This window comes from Lissotriton vulgaris, unplaced genomic scaffold (genome assembly GCF_964263255.1).
Source record: "Lissotriton vulgaris unplaced genomic scaffold, aLisVul1.2 SCAFFOLD_1759, whole genome shotgun sequence".
Taxonomy (NCBI): Eukaryota; Metazoa; Chordata; class Amphibia; order Caudata; family Salamandridae; genus Lissotriton; species Lissotriton vulgaris.
This window is the reverse complement of record NW_028241956.1, coordinates 491,573-510,073: the sequence shown is the minus strand read 5'-3', so window position 1 is coordinate 510,073 and position 18,501 is coordinate 491,573.

The following is an 18,501-nucleotide window of genomic DNA, read 5'->3' as shown; positions in this document are numbered from 1 at the left end:
GATTTTTAGTGTCTGATTATGCCTTTCTACAAGGCCAGCTGCTTCGGGATGTCGGACACAGTGGAACCTCCACTGATATCCTAGCAAGAGGGAAACTTGTCTCATCAACTCGGACGAGAACGGCTGTCCGTTATCTGAATACACGACACGGGGCAAACCGTACCGTGGGAAGAATTCACGAACCAACTGTCTGGCAGTGGTCGGAGCAGTGTAGTCTGGGACTGGGTATGCTTCGGTCCAGCGGGACAGAGCACAAACAATTACAAGGACATACTTAAATCCTCTACAGCTATTCATCTGGATATAATCCATCTGGAGGACTTCAAAAGGGTGATCGGGAGGATGGAATCCACCTTGCTCAACAGGGACGCTTTTACCTGGATTGAACTGACAACAGATCATGCAAGTACGCACTTTCTGTTTTGCTGCTGCTCGTAAGTGTTTGTTGTACCAGAGATTCTGTAAACTGTCTAACATCGCCTTCTCTCCTAGATGGGCCGGGCTATGTGCTGTATTTATCATGACCTGAACCATTGAGTCGGGGAGGAACCATATAGATTTTCCCTTCGTCACCCAACCTTGATCTGTCTGAATCCCTCCTAGTTCAGTCCATTTCTTTATCTCCTCTGGAGTAGCATGTGTCTGGATGTCAATTACATCTAGGGCGGGATCTCTAACTGCCATACACTGTGTCTGTACTATTGTCTTTGTCACATCAGTAGTCTGGGTGTGAGTCAATGCTGTATGTTTTGCTGTCTGGTCTGCCAGGTCGTTAGCCTGGGAAACAGAATCTGTGACTTTAGTATGTGCCTTACACTTCATGACTGATATGCCCGAGGGCAAATGTATTGCTTCTAACAGTGCTTGAATGAGGGGGCCATGTTGTATCTTGGCCCCATGAGAAGTCAGAAAACCTCGTTCTTGCCAGAGGACTCCGAAGTCGTGTACAACTCCGAAGGCATAGCGGGAATCTGTGTATATGTTAACATTTCTGTTCTTGGCTAAAATGCAAGCTCGGGTCAGAGCGATGAGCTCTGCTGCTTGAGCAGACAGTGTGTCAATACGATGTGTTTCTTTAATTTCAGTTTCAGTGGTCACGGCATACGCGGCCACTAATTCTCCTGTACTTGTTCTCATGCATGAACCGTCCACATAAAGTGTCAGGTCTGGATTTGTCAATGGGACATCTGTTAAGTCTCGTCTAGGCTTAGTTACTGCATTAATTATTTCTATACAATCATGCGGAGCTGGATCTGTCATAACTGTAGGTAACAGTGTTGCTGGATTCAGGATGCTGCAACGTCTGATTTCTATGTGTGGCTGGAATAGTGTTAATTCATAACCTGTCAGTCGTGCTATAGTTAAGTGTTGAGTCTGGGTTCTGTTTAACAAAACCTCTACAGAATGTGGTACTTGGACTGTTAACTGATGACCTAAAACAATTGAATCACTTTGTCTTATTGCTAACGCTGTTGCTGCTACTGACTTTAAGCACGCAGGGAGTGCTTGAGCTACTGAATCCAATGTACTAGAAAAATAAGCACAAGGTTTATGTGAACCTGCTTGGTCTTGAGTGAGGACAGACAGCGCTGTGCCATCACGTTCTGTAACAAAAAGTGTAAACGGTTTGCTGTAACATGGTGTCGCTAAAACTGGTGCTTGGCATAAAACTTTCTTTAATTCTTCAAAAGCTTGTGTATGTTCCTGAGTCCAAGGGAGGACAGTCGAAGTCGCTGCCTCCTGTGTCGTTAACTGGATGAGAGGTTTAGCTAGAAATGCATACTGGGGAATCCATTGTCTGCAGTACGAGGTGAGGCCTATGAAGGCCCGCACTTCCTTTTGTGTCTTGGGTTGCGGCATGTTCACAATTAACTGAATGCGATCGGGAGTGAGCTGTCTCCCCACTTTGGACAGCAAGTGACCCAAGTACACAACTTGCTGAACACAGAATTGTAGCTTCGAAGGAGACACCTTGTGTCCCTTGTCGGCCAGAAAATGTAAAACTGTCAATGATGCTTTTTCACATTCGGGCTCACTTCGTGCGGTGATCAGCAGATCATCGACGTATTGTAGTAAAGCGGTGTTAACTGGCATTTGAATACAATCTAGTTGTCTCTTCAGTGCTTGACTATAGATGCTGGGGCTTTCTGTGAATCCTTGAGGTGCGCGCGAAAATTTGAAACTGCGTCCATTTAAACAGAATCCGAAGAGATATTGGCTCTCTGGATCAATAGGCACGCTGAAGAAGGCGTTCTTGAGATCAATTACAGTAAAGAACGTTGCTTCTGAATCAATAGCAGTCAAGAGAGATGATATATCGGGGACCACAGGATACTGTGGGATAATGCATTTATTCAATTCTCGAAGATCAATCACCAGCCGATATACTGGCGGTGCATTGGGATCAGTACGTTTAAGAATCGGAATGATGGGTGAATTACAGGTATTGGAGTCGGTCTCGACGACCACTCCTTGGGCAATGAGCTCTTCAATGATTTTCAGTAAAGCCACTACAGCATCGGGTGGTAACTTGTATTGCCTGATTCTGGGTAATACAACACCTGCCTTGAGTGTAACGCGGTATGGTGTAATGTGCATACATCCTACATCAGTTGGGCCTTTTGCCCACAAGTAATCAGGTACATTTTTCAATCTGACGTCAAACTCACGAAGAACGTAATGACCCTTGAAATCCCGCAGAAAGAGTCTAACCCCCTCCGGGGAGCAGCAGATTATAGCTCCTAGAGCCTTCAGTGTTTTAATTCCTAACAGATTTTCCGGACATGATTTTGTTAGTAACAGGTCTGTAACGCGTGATAATGGACCCACAGCCAGGGGAACTGGTTCTGATACTTCATTTACAATAGGCTGTCCTGAAAAACCAAGGGAAACATTTTGTGAGCCTGAGAGGGGTGCCCCTGGAACTTCGTCATGACTTATTGTAGTGCGACTTGCCCCTGTGTCAATTAAAAACTTTCTATCTTTCCCCAATACTTGACTGTGTACATAAGGACCTTCTTGATCTACAGGAATCTCGATAAGAGGCAAGCCACCTTCCCTCTCTAGGCTGTTTCATGTATATCGGGAATATTCGGGGTAAGCAGACTGGGCATACTGGTACATCTGTTGTGAGACTTGCTGAGTTGCAGCAATGGGCTGTGGCTGTGGTACTGCTACGGTCTGTGCTGTCTGTGCAGATGCATGCATAGGCTGTGTATTCTGTGTAGACTGATGCTGGTTATGGTCTTGTCTAGGCGGATGCGGTCTTTCTTTAGTTTTACCTGTCGCTATGTTATGTTTCAGAACTGCACATTCGTGTACGTAGTGACCTGGCTGCTTGCAATAATTGCATGTCCCTTTAACAGGAGCTGCAGTGTGACTTGTCTGGGTCGTACCTTTTCTGTGACTGTCGGATGGGACCGTCTGAGCTACTAACATTTTCATTTTCGTGTCTTTCATACGTTTCTGTTCCTGATCTTGTTCTTCCCTAATTCTATTCTGGTGATATTGTAACATTTGTAACATCTGGGATGGCGTATTTGCTTGCCATGTACTCTCGACCTTATACACTCTATTTTTAACTAACGGTAGGGAATTCTCGACTAACTTTGATACAAAAAGATGTGGGTACGACTCGCTACTTGGCTGGAGGCCACTATTGATAATAAAACATTTCTCGAATCTTGAATAAAAGTCGCTAGTATCTTCATCTTGTTTCTGTTTACAGGACGAGATTGCGTCCCAATCTTCTTTTCTAGTTGTCAATAATCTGGGCAGGACCTGTACTATTAAACCTGGTAATGCTTTAGTTTTGTCCCCAAGGCCTAACCCTGGAATCCGTTTTTTCTCTTCGTCTTCTATTTCTGCCCAGGCAATCTTTGTGTCTCCCACCTCCCATTCCTTTTCTTTCAGTTTCTCGAATATCCCCGTAGGCAGTAATACTTTCAACATTTTCATGATATCATCATACGTGTAATCTCCCATCAGTAACATATCTTTGAGCTCTCTATGAAAACCTGCAGGGTCTTTATCATGGCACGGGACTAGTTTCTTCATTTCTAACAGTTCTAATTTAGTCAGAGGCGTGTGTACATACACGCGTCTCAAAACCTTGTCCTCACCCATAACAGGGTGTACTTCTCGTAAGGGGTTCTGACTTTCAATACCACCCCCGCACTGCATATGGTACATTTTCCTCTCTGGAGGTGGGGCGGGAACATATTCAGAACTTACAAAGGTATCATATCTGCGTCGTTGTTCTAGAATTATTTGAACTAATTTGGTACTTAAGCCTCTCCATCTATCCATCAGTAGTGCTTCCAGTGTCTCGTGTAAGGGACCTGGATCGGAATAATGTTTTCTGTATTTGATGAGAAGGTGTTGAATCATGTATACACCTGCTAATTTCTGTTCGTCGGGGGAGAGGTTCAAAAATGTCTGTGCTACGGTATCATCATTATATATGTCGGCATTCTCGGCCCATGATACAGCTGATCGGGCTAGTTCTTGTTCATCCATAGAATTGAGTACATGGTACCCAACTCGATCTCGAAGCCTTTTATCAGTTTCCTGGAACTGATGCTCAGCAGAATTCGGATTCGTTAAGGCAGAGAAGAAAACTCTCTTGCTCTCCGGACGGACACCTTTCCTAAGGTAGTTTCCCCTACCTACATATGCTATAATGTCTGTAGACTTTCCTGATGTCTCATCTTCATTTTCTTCCTCGGAGGAAGTTTTATCAGTTGCTTCTTGATGCGCAGTTAATACTGCCTTTCTTATTTTCTGGGACATAGCGGCTATGCAAGTCCCCTTGTCATGTTTTGCTTCGGCTATATTTTGGCCCCACTTGTTCAATACGTCTAATTCACTCTGATCTGTTCCAGGCCTGTCTCGTTCTCTTATTACACAATTAATGAAGAATCGTAATATCTGTTTTTGAATGTCTACTTTCTGTTTATACATGGCAGCTTGGACACTGTCGGGGTCTTTCCCTGTCTGTATGAATTTGTATAGTCTGTCGAGGGCTTCCTGCATTCCCACACAGCATAACCAGCTGTCGGTGGCTGATCTTAAGCGCAGTGATGCTAATACCATTAGATCGTCTGTTCCGGGTACTGGATCATATCTGCAGAATGACATCCTATCTTTCAATGCCTCAAGCCGGGATGTGTAGTGGGGAGACTGGAAAGGATTCTGTGTGTCCTTTAAATGCAATCTGTGTGTCGGTGGCGGGGTCTGTAGACCCGCTGTCGTACCTCCTGAGGCGGATGCTTGAGCATTATCTCTCCGCGGAGTCTGTATCTGAACGTGAACTTGTTGAACTTGTTGTTTAGGTGGATCAGGCAAACGTGGTTTTGGTAGGTCAGTTTTGAGTAGGGGAAGTGGCGGGGCTGGCGGAACAGGAGAAGTCTGTTGTGGTACCGGCGGAACGTGACCTGGGGGTGGAGTACCACCCCCGTCCCTGTCTGCAGGCAGGGCGCGAACAGGCAGATTGGTGTAAGCTGGTGCTACATCATCTAGATAGGAATTTAGGAATATGTCTTTAGTAGTCTTGTGCATTACTTTAGTTGGAACCAATGGTGACGGCAAATTTTTCGGTATTTCTGAGATGGCGTCAGGGGTACCTTCGGCCAAAAGATACATGTTGTTCACTTGGCTAGTTTGGGTGCGATCTATTTGTTCTAATTTTACTCGAATTCCCTCAGTAACTAATACGTTTTCTTGGGCCTTTTCTGATTCTTGAAGTCTGTCTTCTCTACGGAGTGCTCTTTCAGCACGCTTACGTGATTCCTTACGCCAAAATTCTATGGCGTCTTTCTGAGACTGTCTAGCTTTCTTTTTCCGTAATATTTCTTCTACCTTTATGATGCACTCGGCATCCCATGTTCCGTTAACTGGCCATCGGTATCTTTCCTCTAGGTGCTTGGTATAATCGGTCCATAACTCTAGATACAGGATGGCGTCTATGCCATGTTTATTGTACATAAAATTACCTGGAGTGTCCCTAGGGGGGATTGGAATCTCTTCCTCTAACATCCCTTTCCTAGTCCCTATCTGTCTTAACTTGTTGAAAAACGGCATTGTGCCTACTTGATACTGAAATGCTTGATCCTTGATACTTAATGTCGACTGTAACTATTTATACAAGGAAACACAATAATGCACAAAAACAATCACATTCATACCACGACATTAATCACATGAAACATTTAAAGACATAGCTAACTTCCCCCTACTCTGAATGTACCGCTCAACGATACAGATACACTGCTGTAACAGTGCAGAAATTCGGAATACTTTATATACTGCTAAACAGTACAGATACACTGCCTAAAAACAGTGCAGACCGGACTTGCGTACCCAAACCCGTCTAGATACGACCCAGCAATGGTACTCACCGGGAAGCACGGAAAACAGAAGGCCTCGGAAAACTCGACTGGACTCGGCTCGGAACTTCGGAAAACTTCGGAAAACTTCGGAAAACTTCGGAAACCTTCGGAAACCTGGTGGGCCTCTTCACACCTCGGACCTTGCTTCTTTCGGCTGGGCTCTGGTCGGGATCCTCCGCACTCCTCACCGCCTCGTCTGGGCACTGATTGCAGTCTTCGTCACCTCCGTGTGTCAGAGGGGGATGCAGGAAGTCCTGCCAGTACACGTGTAGTCCGTCTAACTGATGGCAGGGGACACGGATTGCAACGCACCTTCCGGCGCGTGAGGTGGGGGAGGGGTCCCTATTCGGGCGCCAAAATGACGTAAATAATTAATTTACTCTCTTAATTTCTATGCAGGTAAGTACTTAATTAATGATAACTCAATCAGAATGAAGGAAAACAGAGTCCGTGGTGTAAGAGTTTCTAAGGGTTTTATTCCTCATAAAGGAATCAGGATATCATGTTCTGACCACCACACAGGGTGTCAGAAGGGATAGATGAGCGCGCTCACGTTTATTGACAATACATAGCTTATATACTTGATTTACATCATAATGTTCAATGTAAGAGGCGTAACAGCTGAGAGAAGACGAGATAACAGTATACACGTGGTACTAGTACATCATCAAAAAGGCGTAAACTAGGCGTAAACTAGAGGTGTGTGCTAGAAACGTCACTGATAGGTGACGCAAATGGGTGGCACCAAGGGGTGGTGCTAACAGAATGTTGCAATGTCAGCAGAAATCGGAAGCTTGGATGCGCGCGCAGCTGCATGACGTGTGATAGACGGGGTGCAGGGGACTTGACATTTACACTGACGGAAAGAGACAGAAGTCTGGCATGTCAGATCAACTTGTGCCTCTATCATATCTGATATCTGATGTTTAGGAACTAAGCTATCTGGGCAGAAAGGTCTCTAGAGCAGAAGCTATTCTATACTTGCTGTGAGTGCGTGTATAAGCGCCTGAGTGTCTGTATGAGAAGCGTGGGGGCATGGGGCCTTCCATGGAAGCATGGCAACAGAGGCTATGAATTACTTGCATAGAGACAGGTCGGCCCTTTAGCCCTGCAGCTGAGGAAGGATGTTTACTGAAACTAGCAGGCTGGAATGTATCTTCGGGGAGGAAAACAGATAACTCGAAGGTTATAGTCAATCTTGGCAGGCAGCAGGCTGAGCTGAGCACGGAGGGCCGCGCTAGAAGTAAGTCAGAGTTCACGGGTACGGGGGCTGCTTGGGCAGGGGCCCTCGCAGTCAGAAGCCAGAAAAGAGGCTCGGTGGCAGAGATTCAGGGCCTACTCTCAGCCAGGCTGAAAAACGTAGGAGTACACTTCAAAAAGACGTTGGCATAGCATACTTAGGAACGGACCATCAAACCCATTCATGGTGGGTCTGAAAGAAGACAAGTTAACGTTGGACGCAAATGTATTTGCGTCTTCATAGCTGGTACAGGAGGGAAGTTACATGCACTTTTAACTCGTACATGGAGTCGGTGGGGTACTCGCTAGGGAACACAACATGACCATAAAATTTATATTACCTCAGGTCACCGCCTTCCAACATTGGTGGCAGCGACGCGATACGAACCTACGTCTAAAGATCGTACCACTGACACACTACCTGAACCCACACGCAGCAAACGCACGACAAAGGAAGAGCAACAATGACGACTACAGAATCTGGTGCGAAGACAACGTTCGACAAAGACCTCTTGGAAGACTACACCCATAGAGAGCTAAAGCAGTTCTGCAGAGAACTGAGTATCCCGAGTACCGGACTAAGTACTAAGGAAGATTTCCAGAAAGCGCTAACCGCTTGGGTAGAGTCCGGGGCACCCCGACCGAAGACGACGAGGGAGGGAGGCCACAGACCGAACCCGGTACACCGGCCGGTGAGAGAATCCAGCAACCGACCCGGAGCCCAGCAACCGGGAGAGATCGGTCCTCGGAAGAGAGGGCCGACCGAGAACAGGACCGAAGCCATGAGCTCGAACTGGCGCGCCTCAAATTGGAGGGCGAACTCAAACTGGCAGAGAAAAAGTTGGCGGTTGAGCAGTTGCGGCTCCAGGGAGAGCTAGAGGAGAAGAAGCTCCAGAGGGAGCATGAAGGTCGGAAACTTCAGCTCGAGCACGAGCGCAGCCTCAAAGAACTCGAATTAAAAGCCAGAGCAGAAACAACCGGATCACCGGGACTTGGAGAGCAGGTGATCCCCAAAGAAACGAAGGTGCACATCCCTAAAGACGTCGTGAAGGAGTTTTACAAAGGAGACGACATCCAGCAGTGGTTCAAAGCCTACGAGGTTGCCATGTCCGCCCACCGGGTCCCCGAGAAGGACTGGGGGGCCGGCCTGTGGAGCCGCTTCCTCAGCGAAGGAAGAGACACCCTGCTGGACCTACCAACCGCACACATGAACGCCTACCCCCACATGAAAGACGCTCTCCTATTCCGCTACGGCCTAACGCCAGAAATGTATCGCCAGCGGTTTAGGGAGTGCAAGAAGATTCCTGGCACCACGTGGGTGGACTATGTGAACTACTACACAAGGGCCCTCGATGGGTGGATCAAGGGCAGCAATGTGACCACTTTCGAAGGCCTAGTCGACCTAGTCGCTTACGAGCACCTGTCCGCCAATTGCTTTGTGGAACTAAGACAGCACCTCCTGGACAGCAAGCTCGCCAACCCACGGAAACTGGCTGTGGAAGCCGATCGCTGGGTGGCCACCCGAGTCCAGAAAGGGCCAGGGGGAGACCCCCCACGGAACGACCAAGGATCTTCCCGCCAGCGAGGTGGGGGAGGTCGAGGCAAACAGCAAGGATTCCAGTCAGGGCCCCAGCGCAGTCCTCCCAGAAACCAGGCCCCACGCTCTCCTCCTGCGACAGGAGCCGCCCGAGTGCAGGACCCCCAGGGCTCTGCCCCAGCTCCACCTGCTACAAGTGTCAGCAACCCGGGCACTACGCCGGTGACCCCCTGTTGGACAGGCCACATGAAGGGCTTGCTTCCTCCCCGCATGACAGGGCCCGAGCCCCGGCCCTCCAGGTGTTACCCACAGAAGCAACCCGCACCCCGTCTCATACGGGACTCCTGCCCCCGGACATCTCTGCATCATGGGGCCGAATCACTACCGGCTCCCTCGCCCGGCCCGGCCGCCATCTTGGACACTGCACCACGAGGCCGCGTGGCCTCAGATCGACCCTAACCCTGGGCCTGGCCAGGCCCCGACATCCCGGCACCACCATCCACCCAGGAGGTGAACGGACCACTTGGCAGGTCAATGGGAGAAAGAAGTGTCGATGGCTCTCCCCCGCCAGGTGCCGATCGCCCCCCAGCTCCCCCGGGCGCTGGCTCCACCCCCCTGCTGGGTGTCTGGACTCCCTCATCCCGGACCTCCCGACCTCCAAGTGCAAGGGTCCGGACATCAAAGGAGACCAGACCTATAACTGGGGCAGCTCCAGAGCAGGAAGGCAGTTGTATCCTGGAGTCGAGAGACACCGCGAAGAACTCATCCTTGACAGACTACTGGCGCTGCCGTAGCCCTGCCTTGCGAACTATTGTCTTTCCTGCTGGCGCTGCCGCAACCTTCTGTATCCTCCATCCTCGTCGGGACCTGCTGGCGCTGCCGCGGACCGTTGTAACTACCACCTTCACCGGGACCTGCTGGCGCTGCCGCGGACCGTTGTAACTACCACCTTCACCGGGACCTGCCGGCGCTGCCGCGGCCCGTCCATCTAGAACGCCGAGCTCGAGGATTGAGAGCTATCCATCATATCATCGCATCTACCAGATTGGTAACAAGACTGTCCCGCTACCCCCTTCCCATCTAAGAGACTAGAATCGAGGGGACCCATGAGTCCACACCTCCTTCTACCATCCTACCGTACTTAAAGATTGCTTATAAAGAACGTTAAACCTTATCTTGGTGTGGTGTACATCTGTGGGGGGGGGGAGTTACTCGTCTGTACGATCGCTGGAGACGGCTCTCCCCGGAGACCTCTCCCCTTGTCCTCGGCCGACCCTCCCGGTCCGTCTAACATTGGTGGCCAGCAGCGCGATCAGAATCAACGCGTAATCGTACAGAGAGTAGCTCACCCCACAACGAAACCACAATGACAACCAAAGAGAGCGGATCCACCGAGAAATTCCAGATGGAGAAATTGGAAGAGTACAGCCATCGTGAATTGAAACAATTTTGCATTGAAGTAGGCATTGCTACCACCGGTCTGAGTACTAAAGACGATTTCAAGCACGCCATTGAGTCGTGGGCAGAAACCGGGGCCGTCAGACCCCCGGACCAAAATGTTGCAGCATCAGAGAGGAACACCACGGCTCCCGAGGAGCGAAGAACGGGTCTCTCGCAGGAAGAGATCCAAGAGAGAGAAAAAAGCAGACTACATGAGTTAGAAATGGCCCGGCTCAAAATGGACGGTGAACTCAAATTAGCCGAACAAAAACTGAACCTAGAACATCTGCGGCTCCGAGAAGAACGGGAAGAAAAACAGAGGCAGAGAGAGCTCGAAGAAAAGAGACTAGCGTACGAACACGAACGCAAACTAGCCGAAATAGACTTACGGAAGCAGAACAAAGAACTGGGGGTGCCCTAGCCACCGCGCACCCCAGGAGCGACAGAAAAGAAAGTACACATCCCCAAGGATGTCGTTCGAGAGTATTTCCGAGATGACGACATACAACAGTGGTTCAAGGCCTACGAGATCGCCATGACCTCCCACCGGATCGATCGAAGTGACTGGGGAGCCGGTCTATGGGGAGGTTCGTCAATGAAGGCCGCAATGCCCTGTTACAGCTCCCAGACCATCTGATGACCTCCTATGACCACATGAAGGCTGCCCTCCTCACCCGATATGGGCTCACACCCGAAATGTACCGCCAGAGGTTCCGAGACTGCACCCGGATCCCGGGTACAACTTGGGTGGAATATGTAAACTATTTCAGCCGAGCCTTCGAGGGTTGGATCAGGGGAAGCCATGTAACGACCTATGAGCAACTTTTTAATCTCATGGTGTGGGAGCACCTCTCTAACAACTGCTTCGTCGAGCTCAGGCAGCACCTCCTCGACAGTAAATTGACTGACCCACGGCAGCTCGCCGCCGAGGCTGACCGGTGGGAGATCACCCGAGTAGGCTGGAGTGGGCCGCACGAACAGAACCGGAACAACCAAGGTTAGCACCGTCCCCGAGGAGGAGGAGGGGGCCAGGGACGAGGAAGAGACACCGTCCCGGCCGCTCCCGCTGCCAGCACCCCGCCCCCGGCCAACCGGGGCAATCCCCCGGTGTGCCCGGGGTACCGAGCCAATGTCACGTGTCACCGATGCCAGCGAGTCGGCCACTACGCCAATGACCCGAACTGTCCACAGAACCAGACTCCGAGACCCCGCCAGGTAGCTGCCGCCGCCCTGGGGGGAGAACAAATCTCCGAAGAACAGGAAGAATGCGAGCAAGAACAACAAGAGTGGGAACCGGCTGCCATGGTTCTAGCGTGCCTAGGAGGAAGAGACATGGTCCCGCGGTCTCCCCTACCCGCCAACACCAGAAAATATAGTCAGTGGGTGAACATTAATGGGCGCAGGGCCGAAGCCCTACGTGACACAGGGGCCAGTGTGACAGCCGTCCGCTGTCACCTGGTAACCCCAGAACAGATCCTGCCAAACATTCTCTGCCCCGTCCGTTCAGCCGACAATTCAGAGAGTCTATGTCGGATGGCCTGCGTCCCCTTCGAATGGGGAGGAGTCTCCGGCATGTTGAAGGAGACGGTCCGAGATGATGCCCCCGTGGACTGTCTCCTGGGGAATGATCTTGAGAGTTCCCCGTGGGCCTCCGTAGAGAGAAGAGAGCACCTGGGGATGTTGGGCCTCCCGGACTGGGCGTGCGTAACCACTCGGTCCATGGCCGCCCGTACCATTCCCCGACCAGAAGAACCCGAATGGCCAGCACCTCCTCCCCGATCGCTCCAGTAGAAGACACCGACCATACCGACCCCCCAGAGCAAACCCCCGAAGGGCTCGCTCAGCCCCAGGACCTTCCCGGCCTGGCTCAGTGGCGTCAGGAGGGGGGGCCCACCCAGGAACAGTTCCGTCAAGAGCAGAAGACCTGTCCCTCCCTCGAGGGACTCCGCCAGCAAGCCCTCGCCCAGAGCGCAGGGGACACCTCCGGAGCCCATTGGATCTATTGGGACAACGACCTGTTGTACAGTGAACAGAGAATCGCGGAGTTAGGGACCAGTCGAGTGCTGGTGGTGCCCCTCCGCTTTAGAGACTTCTTGTTAAATTTGGCCCACGATGTCCCCCTGGCTGGACACCTGGGTCAGGACAAAACCTACAGTCGCCTGGTGACCCACTTTTTCTGGCCCAAGATGAGAAACGACGTCCTCAATCACTGCCGGTCCTGCCCCACGTGCCAGGCCAGCGGGAAGAGCGGCCGCAAACTTAAAGCACCTCTGCAACCCTTCCCAGTTGTCACCACCCCGTTCGAGAGGGTGGGAATAGACATTGTGGGGCCCCTGGACCCCCGTACAGCACAAGGACATCGGTTCATCCTGGTACTGGTGGACCACGCCACCCGCTACCCCGAGGCTGTTCCCCTGCGAACTGTAACAGCCCCGGTGGTCGGCCGGGCCTTAATGGGGATCTTCTCCCGGGTGGGCTTTCCCCGAGAAATCGTCAGCGACAGAGGCACAAACTTTATTTCAAAATATATGAAGTCCCTCTGGCAACAGTGCGGGGTCACCTACCGATTCACGACCCCCTATCATGCTCAAGGAAACGGACTAGTCGAGCGGTTCAACCGCACGCTCAAAGGGATGATTGGGGGGTTGGAAGAGCCCCTCCGTCGCCAGTGGGATGTGCTACTGCCGTGCCTCCTCTTCGCATATCGAGAAGTCCCCCAGAAGTCCCTCGGCTTCAGCCTGTTCGAACTCTTGTACGGACACCCTGTGCGGGGGCCCCTCAGCCTAGTCAAAGAAGGTTGGGAGATGCCCCCCCTAAAGACTCCTCCAGATGTCTTCAAGTACCTCCTGACCCTACGCAATCAGACCAGGCGATTCAGAGAAATGGCGAAAGCGAACCTTGAGGCCAGTCAGGAGGACATGAAGAAATGGTACGATCAAAATGCCTCCTCCATCGAATTCGAACCTGGCCAACAAGTGTGGGTGATGTCCCCCACCGAACCATGTGCCTTGCAGGACAAGTGGACGGGGCCCTTCAAAGTGGTCGAGCGCAAGAGCCCCGTCACCTATCTCATCGATATGGAATCTTCCCGGAACCCCCTCCGGGTCCTCCACGCCAATATTCTCACACCCCGGGCTCGAGAACGATCCGCCTTTTCCACCCCTGATGGCCACTACCACTTCAAGGTCATGCCATTCGGCATGAAGAATGCTCCAGCTACTTTTCAGCGACTGGTGAACCAGGTCTTGGCGGGACTCGAGGAGTTCAGCGCCGCCTACCTGGACGATATCGCTGTGTACAGCCGCCACTGGTCCGACCACCTCCACCACCTCCGAGAGGTCCTGCAGGCCCTCCAACGGGCCGGCCTCACAATCAAGGCCAGCAAATGCCAAATTGGTCAGGGGTCCGTGACCTATCTCGGACACCAGGTGGGAAGCGGTCTGGTGGCCCCTCTTCAACTCAAGATCGCTGCCATCCAGTCCTGGCAGCCCCCCGTCACGCAGACCGAGGTCCGAGCCTTCTTGGGGCTCACAGGCTACTACCGGCGGTTCGTGAGGGACTATGGCAGCATTGTGGGGCCCCTCAAGGAACTCGCATCCAAAAACCACCCGAAGAAGGTCAACTGGACCCCAGACTGTCAAGCGGCCTTCGAGAAGCTGAAGGCCGCCATGTGCACTGCCCCTGTGCTCCAGGCCCCCGACTACAGTCGGGAATTCATCGTACAAACGGATGCCTCCGACCATGGCATTGGGGCGGTCCTCTCCCAGTTGAACCCCGAAGGACTTGACCAACCAGTGGCCTTCATCAGCAGACGTCTCCTGGCCCGAGAACAACGCTGGAGCACCATCGAGAGGGAGGCCTTCGCAGTGGTGTGGGCCCTCAAAAAGCTCCGGCCTTATCTCTTCGGTACCCACTTCCGGGTGCAGACAGATCATCGGCCCCTGCAGTGGCTAATGCAGATGCGGGGGGAAAACCCAAAACTGTTGCGTTGGTCCATCTCCCTGCAGGGGATGGACTTCACTGTGGAACATCGACCTGGCCAAGACCACGCCAACGCAGATGGCCTGTCACGCTTTGTCCGCCTCGACGAGGAGAGTCCCCAAGAGGATGGGTGACTCCCCCCGCCTTCAGCTGGGCGGGACGCATGTTGGACAGGCCACATGAAGGGCTTGCTTCCTCCCCGCATGACAGGGCCCGAGCCCCGGCCCTCCAGGTGTTACCCACAGAAGCAACCCGCACCCCGTCTCATACGGGACTCCTGCCCCCGGACATCTCTGCATCATGGGGCCGAATCACTACCGGCTCCCTCGCCTGGCCCGGCCGCCATCTTGGACACTGCACCACGAGGCCGCGTGGCCTCAGATCGACCCTAACCCTGGGCCTGGCCAGGCCCCGACATCCCGGCACCACCATCCACCCAGGAGGTGAACGGACCACTTGGCAGGTCAATGGGAGAAAGAAGTGTCGATATCTCTCCCCCGCCAGGTGCCGATCGCCCCCCAGCTCCCCCGGGCGCTGGCTCCACCCCCCTGCTGGGTGTCTGGACTCCCTCATCCCGGACCTCCCGACCTCCAAGTGCGAGGGTCCGGACATCAAAGGGGACCAGACCTATAACTGGGGCAGCTCCAGAGCAGGAAGGCAGTTGTATCCTGGAGTCGAGAGACACCGCGAAGAACTCATCCTTGACGGACTACTGGCGCTGCCGTAGCCCTGCCTTGCGAACTATTGTCTTTCCTGCTGGCGCTGCCGCAACCTTCTGCATCCTCCATCCTCGTCGGGACCTGCTGGCGCTGCCGCGGACCGTTGTAACTACCACCTTCACCGGGACCTGCTGGCGCCGCCGCGGACCGTCGCTACCTTCGATCATCTCGGGACCTGCCGGCGCTGCCGCGGCCCGTCCATCTAGAACGCCGAGCTCGAGGATTGAGAGCTATCCATCATATCATCGCATCTACCAGATTGGTAACAAGACTGTCCCGCTACCCCCTTCCCATCTAACAGACTAGAATCGAGGGGACCCCTGAGTCCAGACCTCCTTGTACCATCCTACCGTACTTAAAGATTGCTTATAAAGAACGTTAAACCTTATCTTGGTGTGGTGTACATCTGTGGGGGGGGAAGTTACTCGTCTGTACGATCGCTGGAGACGGCTCTCCCCGGAGACCTCTCCCCTTGTCCTCGGCCGACCCTCCCGGTCCGTCTAACACCCCCGATGTCCCATGACCCCGAAACCCACTCCCACTGGCCCCTCCACCAGACAGATATCCTCAGTGGCCCTAGAAGAGGAAGAGATAGAGCAACAGGGGGCTTGGGAGCCCGCAGCCATGGTCTTGGCCTCCCTGGGGAATAGCGAGATGATCCCAGGAGATTACCTGCCCGACAACACCGAAAAATATCGCCAGACAGTTAAGGTTAACGGGCGCAGCGTAGGAGCCCTCAGGGACACAGGAGCCAGCATCACGTCTGTTAGGTACACGCTAGTCCCCGAGTCCATGATCATCCCCCACACCTCCTGTAGAGTGATAGCAGCTGATAATTCCGTCCGCACCTGCAAGATAGCCCAGGTCCCGTTTGAGTGGGAGGGAGTCTCAGGCGATCTACGGGTGGCGGTCCGCACGGACATGCCTGTAGACTGCCTCCTGGGGAATGACTTAGAGAGTTCCCAGTGGAAAGAGGTAGAACGAAGGACCCATTTAGAAATGTTGGGTCTGCCCCAATGGGCCTTTGTGAGCACCCGAGCCATGACTGCCAGAATGTCCAATCCCGGGAACGAAGAGCCCGAGTTCCCCAGTGCAGCCCCTGATGTACCCGAGGGTAGCGAGCCCCCCACAGTCCTCGACCAGCCCCCCAGCGAAGGAAGCGAATCTGACGAAGGTCCCCTCGGACCCGCCATCGAGTCGGTCCCCACCCCAGCAGATATCCCCGAGTTGGCCCAGTGGCGCCAAAAAGGAGGACCGTCCCGAGAGGAGTTCTGCCGAGAGCAGACCTCCTGCCCTGCCCTTGAGGGGCTCCGGCAACAGGCCGCAGCCCAGGCCGCCGGAGACCAGTCCGGCTCCCATTACCTTTATTGGGAAAACGGCCTACTATACAGTGAACAAAAGACCGCCGAACTAGGGTCAGTCCGCGTGCTGGTGGTACCCCTACGTTTCCGCGGCCTCCTCCTCAACCTGGCCCACAATGTACCCCTGGCGGGACAGCTGGGTCAAGATAAAACATTCCAACGGCTAGTAACTCATTTCTACTGGCCTGCATGCGGGCCGATGTGGAACACCACTGTAAGTCCTGCCCCACGTGTCAGGCTAGCGGCAAAAGCGGAGGTAAGCGCAAGGCTCCCCTCCAGCCCTTTCCAGTTGTCAGTACCCCCTTCGAGAGGGTGGGGATCGACATCGTCGGACCTCTGGACCTCCGGACCTCCTTAGGTCACTGGTTCATCTTGGTTCTGGTTGATCACGCCACCCGATACCCCGAAGCCATCCCCCTCCGGACCGTGACGGCCCCAGTCGTGGGCCGGGCCCTCATGGGGATCTTCTCCCGGGTGGGGTTCCCCCGGGAAGTGGTGAGCGACCGAGGCATGAACTTTATCTCCCGGTACATGAAGTCCCTTTGGCAACAGTGTGGGGTGTCGTACAGGTTCACCACCCCCTACCATCCCCAGGGTAACGGCCTGGTGAAGCGGTTCGACCGCACCCTGAAAGGGATGATCATGGGTCTCGAGGGGCCCTTGCAACGCAAGTGGGACGTCCTCCTGCCCTGCCTCCTGTTCGCATACCGAGAGGTTCCCCAGAAATCCTTGGGGTTCAGCCCTTTCGAGCTGCTCTATGGGCACCTCGTCCGGGGTCCCCTCAGCCTGGTCAAGGAAGGCTGGGAGACACCCCCCCCCCCCGAGCACACCCACCGATGTGTTCTCCTATGTCCTGGCCCTCTGGAACCAGACGCGGAAGTTTCGCGAGCTGGCCGAGGCCAACCTGGAGGCCAGCCAAGAGGAGATGAAACGATGGTACGACCAGAATGCCACTCTGGTCGAGTTTCAACCAGGCCAACAGGTTTGGGTCATGTCCCCAGTGGAACCTTGTGCCTTGCAGGACAAGTGGACTGGACCCTTTAAGGTGATAGAGTGCAAGAGCCAGGTCACCTACCTCGTTGATACGAAATCAGCCAGGAACGCCCTGAAAGTCCTAAACGTGAACCGGCTCAAACCCCACTTTGTGCGTTCTGAGTTGGGATTACTACTTGCCACCGACGACGGAGAGGAAGAGGAAACGGACCCTCTACCAGATTTCCTGTGTGCAAAGGATCAAGATGGCTCCGTAGAGGGTGTGAGTCTCTCCTCCTCCCTCACCCCCTTGCAGCGTGAAGAATGTCGCCACTTGCTGGGACAATTCTCAGACCTCTTCTCCCTCACCCCCGGCGTCACCAGTTAGTGCGTCCACGACGTGGACACCGGGGACAGCCCTCCGGTACGACACAGAGCCTACTGAGTCCCAGACCGAGTTCGAGCCTGCATCAAGATTGAAGTCGACAAAATGTTGGACAGGAGTGGTGGAAGCCTCCGACAGCCCATGGGCTAGCCCTGTGGTCCTGGTTCCGAAGGCAGCCAACACTGGCACCGTTCCTGAGCTGAGGTTCTGCGTAGACTACGGCGGACTCAACGCAGTCACCCGAACCGACGCGCACCCCATCCCCCGAGCCGACGAACTCATTGACCGCCTAGGTTCGGCTCAGTACCTCAGTACCTTCGATCTCACCAGTGGCTACTGGCAGATCGGCCTCACGGAGAGGGCCCAAGAAAGGTCTGCTTTCTCCACTCCGGATGGCCATTTCCACTTCAGAGTGATGCCCTTCGGCATGAAAAACGCCCCCGCCACCTTCCAACGACTGGTCAATCAGGTCCTGGCC